Source organism: Procambarus clarkii, unplaced genomic scaffold, assembly GCF_040958095.1.
Source record: "Procambarus clarkii isolate CNS0578487 unplaced genomic scaffold, FALCON_Pclarkii_2.0 HiC_scaffold_105, whole genome shotgun sequence".
Classification (NCBI taxonomy): domain Eukaryota; kingdom Metazoa; phylum Arthropoda; class Malacostraca; order Decapoda; family Cambaridae; genus Procambarus; species Procambarus clarkii.
In genome coordinates this window covers 2,113,611-2,126,908 of record NW_027189138.1, presented here as the reverse complement: position 1 = coordinate 2,126,908, position 13,298 = coordinate 2,113,611, and positions in this window count along the sequence as shown.

Genomic DNA, 13,298 nt, shown 5'->3' with positions numbered 1-13,298 from the left:
GCCTCTGCATCACTCTCTTGAGCCCCTGCATCCATCTCTTGAGCCTCTGCATCACTCTCCTGAGCCTCTGTATCACCCTTTTAAGCCTCTGCATCCCTCCTTTGAGAGTCTGCATCACTTTCTTAAGCATCTGCATCACTCTCGTAAGCCTTTGCATCACTCTCTTGAGCCTCTGCATCCCTTTCTTGAGCCTCTGCATCACTCCCAAGAGCCTCTGCATCCCTCTCTTGTGCCTCTTCATCCCTCACTTCAGCCTCTGCATCCCTCTCTTGAGCCTCTGCATCACTCTCTTGAGCCTCTGCATCACTCTCTTGAGCTTCTGCATCACTCTCTTAAGCCTCTGCATCCCTCTCTTGAGCCTCTGCATCACTCTCATGAGCCTCTGCATCACTCTCATTAGCCTCTGCATCGCTCTCAAGTGCCTCTGCATCTTTTTCTTGTGCCTCTGCATCACTCACTTTAGCTTCTGCATACCTCTCTTGAGCCTCTGCATCCCTCTCTTGAGCCTCTGCATCCCTCTCTTAAGCCTCTGAATCCCTCTCTAGAGCCTCTGCATCACTCTCTTGAGCTTTTCCATCCCTCTTTTGAGCCTTTGCATCACTCTCTTAAGCCTCTGCATCACTCTCTTTAGCCTCTGCATCACTCTCAATTGCCTCTGCATCTTTTTCTTGTGCCTCTGCATCACTCTCTTGAGCCTATTCATCCCTTTCTTGAGCCTCTGCATCCCTCTCTTGAGCCTCTGCACCACTCTCTTAAGCTTCTGCACCACTCTCTTAAGGGATGCAGAGGCTCAATAGAGGGATGCAGGGGCTAAAGAGATTGATGGAGAGGCTCAAGAGAGTGATTCAGAGGTTTACGAGAGTGATGCAGAGGCTGAAGAGAGTGTTGCAGAGGCTCAAGAGAGGGATACAGAGGCTCAAGAGAATGATGCAGAGACTCAAGAGAGTTATGCAATGGCTCAAGAGAGTGATGCAGAGGATCAAGAGAGGTAAGCAGAGGCTTAAGAGAGTGATGCAGAGGCCGAAGAGAGTGATGCAGAGGCTTAAGAGAGTGATGCAGAGGCTGAAGAGAGTGTTGCAGAGGCTCAAGAGAGGGATGCAGAGGGATGCTCAAGAGAGGGATGCAGAGGCTCAAGTGAGGGATGAAAAGGCACAAGAGAGGGATGCAAATGCTCTTGGGAGTAATGCAGAGGCTTAAGAGTGGGATGCAGAGGCTTAAAAGAATGATGCAAAGGCTGAAGTGAGAGATGCAGACGCTCATGAGAGGGATGCAGGAGTTCAAGAGAGTGATGCAGAGGCTCAAGAGAGGGATGCAGAGGCTCAAGTGAGGGATGAAAAGGAACAAGAGAGGGATGCAAATGCTCTTGGGAGTAATGCAGAGGCTCAAGAGAGGGATGCAGAGGTTCAAGAGAGTGATTCAGAGGCTTATGAGAGTGATGCAAAGGCTTAAGAGAGTGATGCAGAGGCTTTAGAAAGTGATGCAGAGGATCAAAAGAGGGATGCAGAGGCTTAAAAGGGTCATGCAGAGGCTCAAGAGAGTGATGCAGAGGCTCAAGAGTGGGATGCAGGGGCTCAAGAGAGTGATGCAGAGGCTCAAGAGAGTGATTCAGAGGATTACGAAAGTGATGCAGAGGCTTAAGAGAGTGATGCAAAGGCTCAAGAGAGTGATGCAGAGGATCAAGAGAGGGAAGCAGAGGCTTAAGAGAGTGATGCAGAGGCTGAAGAGAGTGATGCAGAGGCTCTAGAGAGTGATGCAGAGGCTCAAGAGAATGATGCAGAGGCTCAAGGGAGTGATGCAGAGGATCAAGAGAGTTATGCAGAGGCTCGAGAAAGTGATTCAGAGTCTTACGAGAGTGATGCTGAGAATGAAGAGAGTGATGCAGAGGCTCGAGAGACTTATGCAGAGGCCTCAGGAGAGGGATTCAGAGGCTTAAGAGAGTGATGCAGAGGCTGAAGAGAGTGTTGCAGAGGCTCAAGAGAGGGACGAAGAGACTGAAGAGAGTGATGCAGAGGCTCAAGAGAGGGATACAGAGGGTCAAGAGAGTGATGCAGAGGCGTAAGAGAGTGAGGCAGACGCTTAGGAAAGGGATGCAGTGGCTCAAGAGTAATGCAGAGGCTTAAGAGGGTGATGCAGAGGCTCAAGAGAGTGATGCAGAGGCTTGCGAGATGGATGCAGGGGCTCAAGAGAGTGATGCAGAGGATCAAGATAATGATTCAGAGGCTTAAGAGAGTGATGCAGAGGCTGAAGAGAGTGTTACAGAGTCTCAAGAGAGGGATGAAAAGCGGCGATGGATCACATTTTGCCCAAACCCTCTCTTTAGTTCTCAAAATATCCGAAACATCCCAAATTCGACGCCTGAGCCCTATTTTGCAGACAAATTCTGGCCCTCTGCACGTATTAGCAGTTTGAATATACGATTTTTTTTACCGAAAATATGCCAATTACTGAAAGTGGCGATGGGTCACATTTTGCCCAAACCCCCCTGCAGTTTTCAATATATTATAAACATCCCAAATTCGACGCTTGAGCCATATTTTGGAGCCAAATTCTGGCTCTCTGCACGTATTCGCAGTTTGAAATTACGACTTTTTATACCGAAAATTTGCCAATTTCTTGAATGCATCGATGGATCACATTTTGCCCTAACCCTCCCTGCTGTTTTCAAAATATCCCAAACATCCCAAATTCTACACTTGAGCCATATTTTGGATTCAAATTCTGGCTCTCTGCACGTATTCGCAGTTTGAAATTACGACTTTTTATGCAGAAAATAGGCCAATTACTGAAGGTCAGGTCAGGTCAGGTTGTGTCAGGTCAGGTTGAATCAGGTCAGGTAGCGTCAGATCAGGTTGCGTCAGGTCAGGTTGTGTCAGGTCAGGTTGCGTCAGGTCAGGTTGTGTCAGGTCAGGTTGCGTCAGGTCAGGTAACGTCTGGTCAGGTTGCGTCAGGTCAGGTTGCATCAGGTCAGGTTGTATCAGGTCTGGTTGCGTCAGGTCAGGTAGCATCAGGTCAGGTTGCGTCAGGTAAGGTTGCGTCAGGTCAGGTTGTGTCAGGTCAGGTTGCGTCAGGTCAGGTAGCGTCAGGTCAGGTCTGGTTGCGTCAGGTTAGGTTGCGTCAGGTCAGGTTGCGTCAGGTCAGGTTGGGTCAGGTTTAGTTTCGTCAGGTCAGGTTGCGTCAGGTCAGGTTGCGTCAGGTCAGGTAGGGTCAGGTCAGGTAGCGTCAGGTCAGGTTGCGTCAGGTCAGGTAGCGTCAGGTCAGGTCAGGTTGCGTCAGGTTAGGTTGCGTCAGGTCAGGTTGGGTCAGGTTAAGTTTCGTCAGGTCAGGTTGCGTCAGGTCAGGTAGCGTCAGGTCAGGTTGCGTCAGATCAGGTTGAGTCAGGTCAGGTAGCGTCAGGTCAGGTTGCATCATGTCAGGTTGCGTCAGGTCAGGTAGTGCCAGGTCAGGTTGTATCAGGTCAGGTTGCGTCAGGTCAGGTTGCGTCAGGTCAGGTTGAGTCAGGTTAGATGTCATTACCTAAACCATGACTGACATATGAGGGTGATAGTATCTGTGTTCCAGTAGCATGTGTGAGAGAATCTTTGTGAACCACATTTATTCCTGATAGAGTCTGTACGTACCAGAAATATCGAAGTTTAACTGTTTTATGATATATAATGAGATAAAGAGAAAGATATGTATAGAGAGAGGACGACATGGAGACAGAGAGAGTAAGCCACACAAGCACACATATACTCAAACTGAGACAAATATGAAAGTTTTACGTGTTCATTGTTGACTCAAAATCCGGAATTCTAGGTTCGATTACCAGTGGCTGCAGATATGGTTTGGGCACATTTCTTCTCACCTAATGCATCTGTTCACCTAGCAGTAAATATGAACCCAGTACTTAGTCAGCATGTTGTGGGGTTGTATCGTGGGGTAGGGTAGTAATTGGACCTACTAAGCCGTTCACGACATAAAATGTTTGGGCACATTTCCTCTCATTAAATGCATCTGTTCACCTAGCAGTAAATTGGTAGCCAGGAGTTAGTCAGCATGTTGTGAACTGGTATCATGGGAGAGCGAGAGAGGCAGAAATACAGAGAAAGAAACAGGCATAACATACAAAGTCAGAAAGAGAACAGAAGAGAGGAAGATCAGAGGAAGATCAGAGAGAGAGACAGCGAGAGAACGGCAACAGCCTGTTTGTATAAATTAGCTGTCCTCACTCCTACTCTGCAGATAAGGAGAAAAAACTCTTATAATGTTGATTGCCCTTTTTTTTCTAACTAATAGCTTACCACAATTCCTACAACTTCTCTCACAAAGTGAAAATAGTCCCTTTCAGTACCATAAAAGTTAGTAAATTATTAACCTTCATGAGACAAAAAACACTTGAGTCTCTCTCTTTAAATTTTACTTCCGTGTATATTAATTTAAATGTCGAAAAATGCCCTCAATATTGTCTAAGTTATCAACGTGTTGGTCTCCTTCTGGGCTTCACACTCCCCCTTCAGCTTCCAGTCAAGACGTCATCCTCCTCCTCCTCCCCAAATAGCCCAAACAAAAACCCATCCACGCCAGGCAAATTTACGTCGGAGCTTTACCCTGTTTATTAACGCCCAGATACAATAATTACAGATATTATTTACTCAAACGTATCAAAGTTAACTGTTGCAGCTAAATATATATTTTGTTCAGCTGGAATATTGGAGCATTAAACCGCCGACGACATGTTACCAAATTACTCAATATAAATATAAGAACCAGCTTTGGAAAACTTGGCGACCCCAGAATGGCCTAGTCGGATGGGAATCTGTTCTCATGAGAACTGACGTGTGTTCGAGTCTGTCAAAACGGTGTAACTACAGGGCACAGATTTGCGTGTGTCCCGTCCTGTAGCTGCGTCCGTCCATCTCGACTGTGAGGTCTCTGGGTAGCTAAAACTTCACCTGACCTGACCTGACCCTGGGATGTGGGGAAGGGTGGAAGTCCGGGGGCCCACGGACCCACACCTGGACCCGAGTTAGATTAGGTAAGGCGAGGTCAGGTCGTGTCGGGTCAGGTCGTGTCGGGTCATGTCGTGTCTATATAATAAAATAAATAATATGTCTATATCTAATGTCTGTAATCTAATATCTAATGTAATGTAATGTAATGTATATGTAATGTAATGTAATGTATATGTAATGTAATGTAATGTATATGTAATGTAATGTAATGTAATATGTAATGTAATGTAATATGTAATGTAATGTAATATGTAATGTAATGTAATATGTAATGTAATATGTAATGTAATGTAATATGTAATGTAATGTAATATGTAATGTAATGTAATGTAATATGTAATGCAATGTAATGTAATGTAATATGTAATGTAATGTAATATCTAATGTAATATATATGTAATGTAATATCTAATGTAATATATATGTAATGTCTATATAATAAAATAAATAATGTCTATATCTAGTGTCTGTAACCTAATATCTAATGTAATGTAATATCTAATGTAATGTAATATCTAATGTAATCTGTATATCTAATGTAATGTAATATCTAATGTAATCTGTATATCTAATGTAATATATATGTAATGTCTATATAATAAAATAAATAATATGTCTATATCTAATGTCTCTAACCTAATATCTAATGTAATGTAATATCTAATGTAATCTGTATATCTAATGTAATGTATATATATAATGTCCATAAAATAAATAAAAAATTAAAAATAAAAAAAAATAAATAAAAATGAATAAATAAAAATGAATAAATAAAGCGCCGAATGAATCGCTGAATGAATCGTAAATCGTCGGGTAAATTGTCGGGTAAATCGTCGGGTAAATCGTCGGATAAATCGTCGGGTAAATCGTCGGATAAATCGTCGGGTAAATCGTCAGGTAAATCGTCGGGTAATTTTTACCCGTTTTTTACTCGTGTAAAAACGGGTAAACCCGACAGGTAAACCCGACGGGTTTACCCGCCGTGTAAGTCGTCGAATAATTAAAATAAAATAGTCGAAAATCTGTTCTCGTGATAACTGACGTGTAATCTGTAAACTAAACACGTCGGGTAAACCGTCATTGTAAACCGTCGGGTAAACTGTCGGGTAAACCGTCATTGTAAACCGTCGGGTAAACCGTCATTGTAAACCGTCGGGTAAACCGTCGGGTAAACTGTCGGGTAAACCGTCGGGTAAACCGTCGGGTAAACTGTCAGAGTAAACCGTCGGGTAAACCGTCGGGTAAACGTCGGATAAAACGTCGGGTAAACTGTCAGGGTAAACCGTCGAGTAAACCGTCGGGTAAACGTCGGATAAAGCGTCGGGTAAAGCGTGAAAGACCCCTGCCAGTGTGTTGCTGGAGACCTCTGCCAGTGTGTTGCTGGAGTCCCCTGCCAGTGTGTTGCTGGAGACCCCTGCCAGTGTGTTGCTGGAGACCTCTGCCAGTGTGTTGCTGGAGACCCCTGCCAGTGTGTTGCTGGAGACCCCTGCCAGTGTGTTGCTGGAGACCCCTGCCAGTGTGTTGCTGGAGACCTCTGCCAGTGTGTTGCTGGAGACCTCTGCCAGTGTGTTGCTGGAGACCTCTGCCAGTGTGTTGCTGGAGACCCCTGCCAGTGTGTTGCTGGAGACCCCTGCCAGTGTGTTGCTGGAGACCTCTGCCAGTGTGTTGCTGGAGACCCCTGCCAGTGTGTTGCTGGAGACCCCTGCCAGTGTGTTGCTGGAGACCCCTGCCAGTGTGTTGCTGGAGACCTCTGCCAGTGTGTTGCTGGAGACCTCTGCCAGTGTGTTGCTGGAGACCCCTGCCAGTGTGTTGCTGGAGACCCCTGCCAGTGTGTTGCTGGAGATCTCTGCCAGTGTGTTGCTGGAGACCCCTGCCAGTGTGTTGCTGGAGACCTCTGCCAGTGTGTTGCTGGAGACCTCTGCCAGTGTGTTGCTGGAGACCTCTGCCAGTGTGTTGCTGTTTGATATTACGTAAATATATTAATTTTTACCAATATTTCGATACAATTTCATGTAGTATCACGATATGTGATTTGGCCTTCAAATCTCAGATTTTCGCATAATATTGCATTTTAAGCAAGTTTTCTTGCATTTTGTTTCGTACTAAAAATCATCTAATTCAGCAATATTTTGACGTTTATCATCCCCCTTTCCTTTATGTGATATAAACAAAATATCATCGAATTAGGCAATATTTTGCTGTTTTTCCACGTTTATGTGAATTTTCAGTTTATTGCTATTAATTCATTAAATATACGATAAAAATGATGCAAACACATAATTGATTAGAAATTAACCTTAAACACTTCAATTTCAATCAACTATTTGTTTCTCGTTAAAATACTGAGTAAGATATTAAAAAGGGGAGAAGTTCTGTTTTGGGAGAAGGGTTTCGTCAAAATGTGATCCATCGCTGCTTTCAGTAATTGGCATATTTTCGGTATAAAAAGTCGTAATTTCAAACGGCGAATACATGCAGAAAGCCAAAAATTGGCTCCAAAATATGGCTCAAGGGTCGAATTTGGGATGTTTTGGATATTTTGAAAACTGCAGGGAGGGCTTGGGCAAAATGTAATCCATCGCCGCACTCAGTAATTGCCATATTTTCGATAAGAAATGTCATAATTTCAAACTGCTAATACGTGCAGAGAGCCCGAATTTGACTCCAAAATATGGCTCAAGCGTCGAATTTGGGATGTTTGGGATATATTAAAAGCTGCAGGGAGGGTTTAGGCAAAATGTGATCCATTGCCGCTTTCAATAATTGTCATGTTTTCGTTATAAAATGTCGTAATTTCAAACAGCGAATACGTGCAGAGAGCAAGAATTTGGCTCCAAAATATAGCTCATGGGTCGAATTTGGGATGTTTGGGATATTTTGCAAACTTCCGGGGGGATTGGGCAAAATGTGACCCTTCGCTGCTTTCAGTAATTGGCTAATTTTCAAGCGTCAAATTTGGGATGTTTGGGATAAAAAGTCGTAATTTCAAACTGCGAATACGTGCAAAGAGCCAGAATTTAGCTCCAAAATAATTCTCAAGGGTCGAATTTGGGATGTTTGGGATATTGTTGTTGTTGTTGTTATATGGATGTTTGGGATCGCTGCTCTTAGTAATTAACATATTTTCGGTATAAAATGTCGTAATTTCAACCTGTGAATATGTGCAGAGAGCCAGAATTTGGCTCCAAAATATGGCTCAAGGGTCGAATTAGTGATGCTTGGGATATTTTGAAAACTGCAGGGAGGGTTTGGGCAAAATGTGGCCATCGCCGCTCTCAGTAATTGGCATTTTGTCGGTATAAAAAGACGTAATATCTGACTGCGAATACGTGGAGAGAGCCCGAATTTGGCTCCAATATATGGCTCAAGCTTCGAATTTAGGATGGTTTGGATATTTTGAAAACTGCAGGGGGGGGGGGGTAAAATGTGACCCATCGCCGCTCTCAGTAATTGACATATCTTCGAATTTATACACCGAAGATATGTCAATTACTGAGAGCGGCGATAGGTCAAATTTTGCCCAAACCCCCCCATGCAGTTTTCAAAATATCCCAAACATCCCAAATTCGACGCATGAGCCATATTTTGGAGCCAAATTCAGGGTCTCTGCACGTGTTTGCAGTTTGAAATTATTTAATTTTATACTGAAAATATGCCAATTACTGAGTGCGGCGTTGGATCACATTTTGCCCAGGCCATCCCTGCAGTTTTCAAAATATCCCAAACATCCCCAATTCGACCCTTGAGCCATATTTTGGAGCCAACGTTTGGCTTTCTGCATGTATTCGCAGTTTGAAATTACGACTTTTCATACCGAAAATATTCCAATTACTGAAAGCTTCGATGGATAACATTTTGCCCAAACCCTCCCTGCAGTTTTCAAAATATCCTACACATCCCAAATTCGAAGCTTGAGCCATATTTTCGAGCTAAATTCCGGCTCTCTGCACGTATTCGCAGTTTGAAATACCGACTTTTTATACCGAAAATATTCCAATTACTGAAAGCTTCGATGGATAACATTTTGCCCAAACCCACCATTCAGTTTTCAAAAAATCCTAAGCATCCCAAATTCGACCCTTGAGCCATATTTTGGAGCCAAATTCTGGCTCTCTGCACACATTTGCAGGTTGAAATTACGACATTTTATACCGAAAATATGTCAATTACTGAAAGCAGCGATGGGTCACATTTCGTCCAAACCCCCCACCCTGCAGTTTTCAAAATATCCCAAACATCCCAAATTCGACGCTTGAGCCTTATTTTGGAGCCACATTCGCGCTCTCTGCAGGTATTCGCAGTTTGAAATTACGTCATATTATGAAGAGAATATGCCAATTACTGAGAGCGGCGATGGGTCACATTTTGCCCAAACCCCCCTGCAGTTTTCAAAATTTCCCAAGCATCCCAAATTCAACCCTTGAGCCAAATTTTGGAGCCATATTGTGGCTCTCTGCACATATTCGCAGTTTGAAATTACGACTTTTTGTACCGATACTATGTGAATTACTGAGAGCAGCGATAGGTCACATTTTGCCCATACCCCTTCCTTGTAGTTTTCAAAATATCCCAATCATCCCAAATTCGACCATTGAGAATTTTTTTGGAGCCAAATTCTGGCTCTCTACAAGTATTCGCAGTTTGAAATTACGACTTTTTATCCCAAACATCCCAAATTTGACGCTTGAAAATATGCTAATTACTGAAAGAAGCGATGGGTCACATTTTGCCCAAACCCCCCTGCAGTTTGCAAAATATCCCAAACATGCCAAATTCGACCTTTGAGCCATATTTTGGAGCCAAATTCTGGCTTTCTGCGCTTATTCGCAGTTTGAAATTACGACTTTTTATACCGAAAATATGCCAATTACTGAAAGCAGCGATGGATCACATTTTGCCCAAACCCTCCCTGCAGTTTCCAAAATATCCCAAATATCCCAAATTCAACGCTTGAGCCATAATTTGGAGCCAAATTCTGGCTCTCTGCACGTATTCGCAGTTTGAAATTACGAAATTTTATACCGAAAATAGGCCAATTAATGAGAGCGGCGATGGATCACATTTTTCCCAAACCTTCCCTGTAGTTTTCGAAATATCCCAAACATCCCAAATTCGACCCTTGAGTATTATTTTGGAGCTAAATTCTGGCTCTCTGAACGTATTCGCAGTTTGAAATTACGACTTTTTATACCGAAAACATGACAATTACTGAAAGCGGCGATGTATCACATTTTGCCCAAACCCTCCCTGCAGTTTTCAAAATATCCCAAACATCCAAAATTCTACGCTTGAGCCATATTTTGGAGCCAAATTCGGGGTCTCCGCACGGGTTCGCAGTTTGAAATTATTTCATTTTATACCGAAAATATATCAATTACTGAGTGCGGCGTTGGATCACATTTTGCCCAGGCCATCCCTGCAGTTTTCAAAATATCCCAAACATCCCCAATTCGACCCTTGAGCCATATTTTGGAGCCAACGTTTGGCTTTCTGCATGTATTCGCAGTTTGAAATTTCGACTTTTCATACCGAAAATATTCCAATTACTGAAAGCGGCGATGGATCACATTTTGCCCAAACCATCCCTGTAGTTTTCAAAATATCCCAAACATCCCAAATTCGACCCTTGAGAATTATTTTGGAGCCAAATTCTGGCTCCCTGCACGTATTCTCAGTTTGAAATTACGAATTTTTATCCCAAACCTCCCAAATTTGACGCTTGAAAATAAGCCAATTACTGAAAGCAGCGATGGGTCACATTTTGCCCAAACCCTCCGGCTGTTTGCAAAATATCTCAAACAACCCAAATTCGACCCATGAGCTATATTTTGGAGTCAAATTCTAGCTCTCTGCACGTATTCGCTGTTTGAAATTTCGACATTTTATAATGAAAACATAACAATTACTGAAAGCGGCAATGGATCACATTTTGCCCAAACCCTCCCTGCAGTTTTCAATATATCCCAAATATCCCAAATTCGACGCTTGAGCCATATTTTCGAGCCAAATTCGGGCTCTCTGCACGTATTAGCAGTTTGAAATTATTTCATTTTCTACCGAAAATATGCCAATTACTGATTGCGACGATGGGTTACATTTTGCCCAAACCCCCCTGCAGTTTTCAAAATATCCCAAACATCCCAAGTTCGACCCATGACTTATTTTTTGGAGCCAAATTCTGGCTCTCTGCAATTATTAGCAGTTTGAAATTATTTCATTTTCTACCGAAAATATGCCAATTACTGATTGCGACGATGGGTCACATTTTGCCCAAACCCCCCTGCAGTTTTCAATATATCCCAAACATCCCAAATTCGACGCTTGAGCCATATTTTGGAGCCAAATTCGGGGTCTCAGCACGTATTTGCAGTTTGAAATTATTTCACTTTTTACCGAAAATATGCCAATTACTGAGTGCGGCGATGGATCACATTTTGCATAAAGCCGTCCCTGAAGTTTTCAAAATATCCCAAACATCCCAAATTCGACGCTTGAGCCATATTTTGGAGCCAAATTCTGGCTCTCTGCACATATTCGCAGTTTGAAATTACGAATTTATTCAACGAAGATATGTCAATTACTGAGAGCGGCGATAGGTCACATTTTGCCCAAACCCCCCCCCCCTGCAGTTTTCAAAATATCCCAAACATCCCAAATTCGACGCTTGAGCCTTGTTTTGGAGCCAAATTCGGGGTCTCTGCACGTGTTCGCAGTTTGAAACTATTTCATTTTATACCGAAAATATGCCAATTACTGAGTGCGGCGTTGGATCACATTTTGCAAAGGCCATCCCTGCAGTTTTCAAAATATCCCAAACATCCCCAATTCGAACCTTGAGCCATATTTAGGAGCCAACGTTTGGCTTTCTCCATGTATTCACAGTTTGAAATTACGACTTTTCATATCGAAAATATTCCAATTACTGAAAGGTTCGATGGATAACATTTTGCCCAAACCCTCCCTGCAGTTTTCAAAAAATCCCAAGCATCCCAAATTCGACCCTTGAGCCATATTTTGGAGCCAAATTCTGGCTCTCTGCACATATTTGCAGGTTGAAATTACGACATTTTATAAAGAAAATATGTCAATTAATGAAAGCAGCGATGGGTCACATTTCGCCAAACCCCTCCCCCCCCCTGCAGTTTTCAAAATATCCCAAACATCCCAAATTCGACGCTTGAGCCTTATTTTGGAGCCACATTCGAGCTCTCTGCAGGTATTCGCAGTTTGAAATTACGTCATATTATACCGAGAATATGCCAATTACTGAGTGCGGCGATGGACCACATTTTGCCCAGGCCCTCCCTGCAGTTTTCAAAATATCCCAAACATCCCCAATTCGACCCTTGAGCTATATTTTGGAGCCAAATTTTGGCTTTCTGCATGTATTCGCAGTTTGAAAATACAACTTTTCACACGGAAAATATGCCAATTACTGAAAGCGGCGATGGATCACATTTTGCCCAAACCCTCCTTGCAGTTTCCAAAATATCCCAAACATCCCAAATTCAACGCTTCAGCCATAATTTGGAGCCAAATTCTAGCTCTCTGCACGTATTCGCAGTTTGAAACTACGACTTTTTGTACCGAAAATATGGCAATTACTGAGAGCTACGATAGGTCACATTTTGCCCAAACCCCCCCCCCCCCCTGCAGTTTTCAAAATATCCCAAACATCCTAAATTCAACGCTTGAGCCATATTTTCGAGCCAAATTCGGGCTCTCTGTACGTATTCGCAGTCTGAAATTACATCTTTTTATACTGAAAAAATGCCAATTACTGAGAGCGGCAATGGGTCACATATTGTCCCAAACCCTTCCTGCAGTTTTCAAAATATCCGAAAGCATCCCTAATTCGACCCTTGAGCCATATTTTTGAGCCAAATTCTGGCTCTCTATACATATTCGCAGGTTGAAATTACGACATTTTATACCGAAAATATGTTAATAACTGAGAGCAGCGATTGGATCACATTTTGTCAAAACTCCCCCCCCCCCCCTGCACGTTTCAAAATATCCCAAACATCCCAAATTCGACCCTGGAGCTTTATTTTGGAGTCAAATTCTGGCTCTCTGCACATATTTGCAGGTTGAAATTACGACATTTTATACAGAAAATATGTCAAGTACTGAAAGAAGCGATGTTTCTCATTTTGCCCAAACCCCCCAGCAGTTTGCAAAATATCCCAAACATCCCAAATTCGACGCTTGAGCCATATTTTCGAGCCAAATACGGGCTCTGTGCACGTATTCACTGTTTGAAATTACGACTTTTTATACCGAAAATATGCCAATTACTGAAAGCGG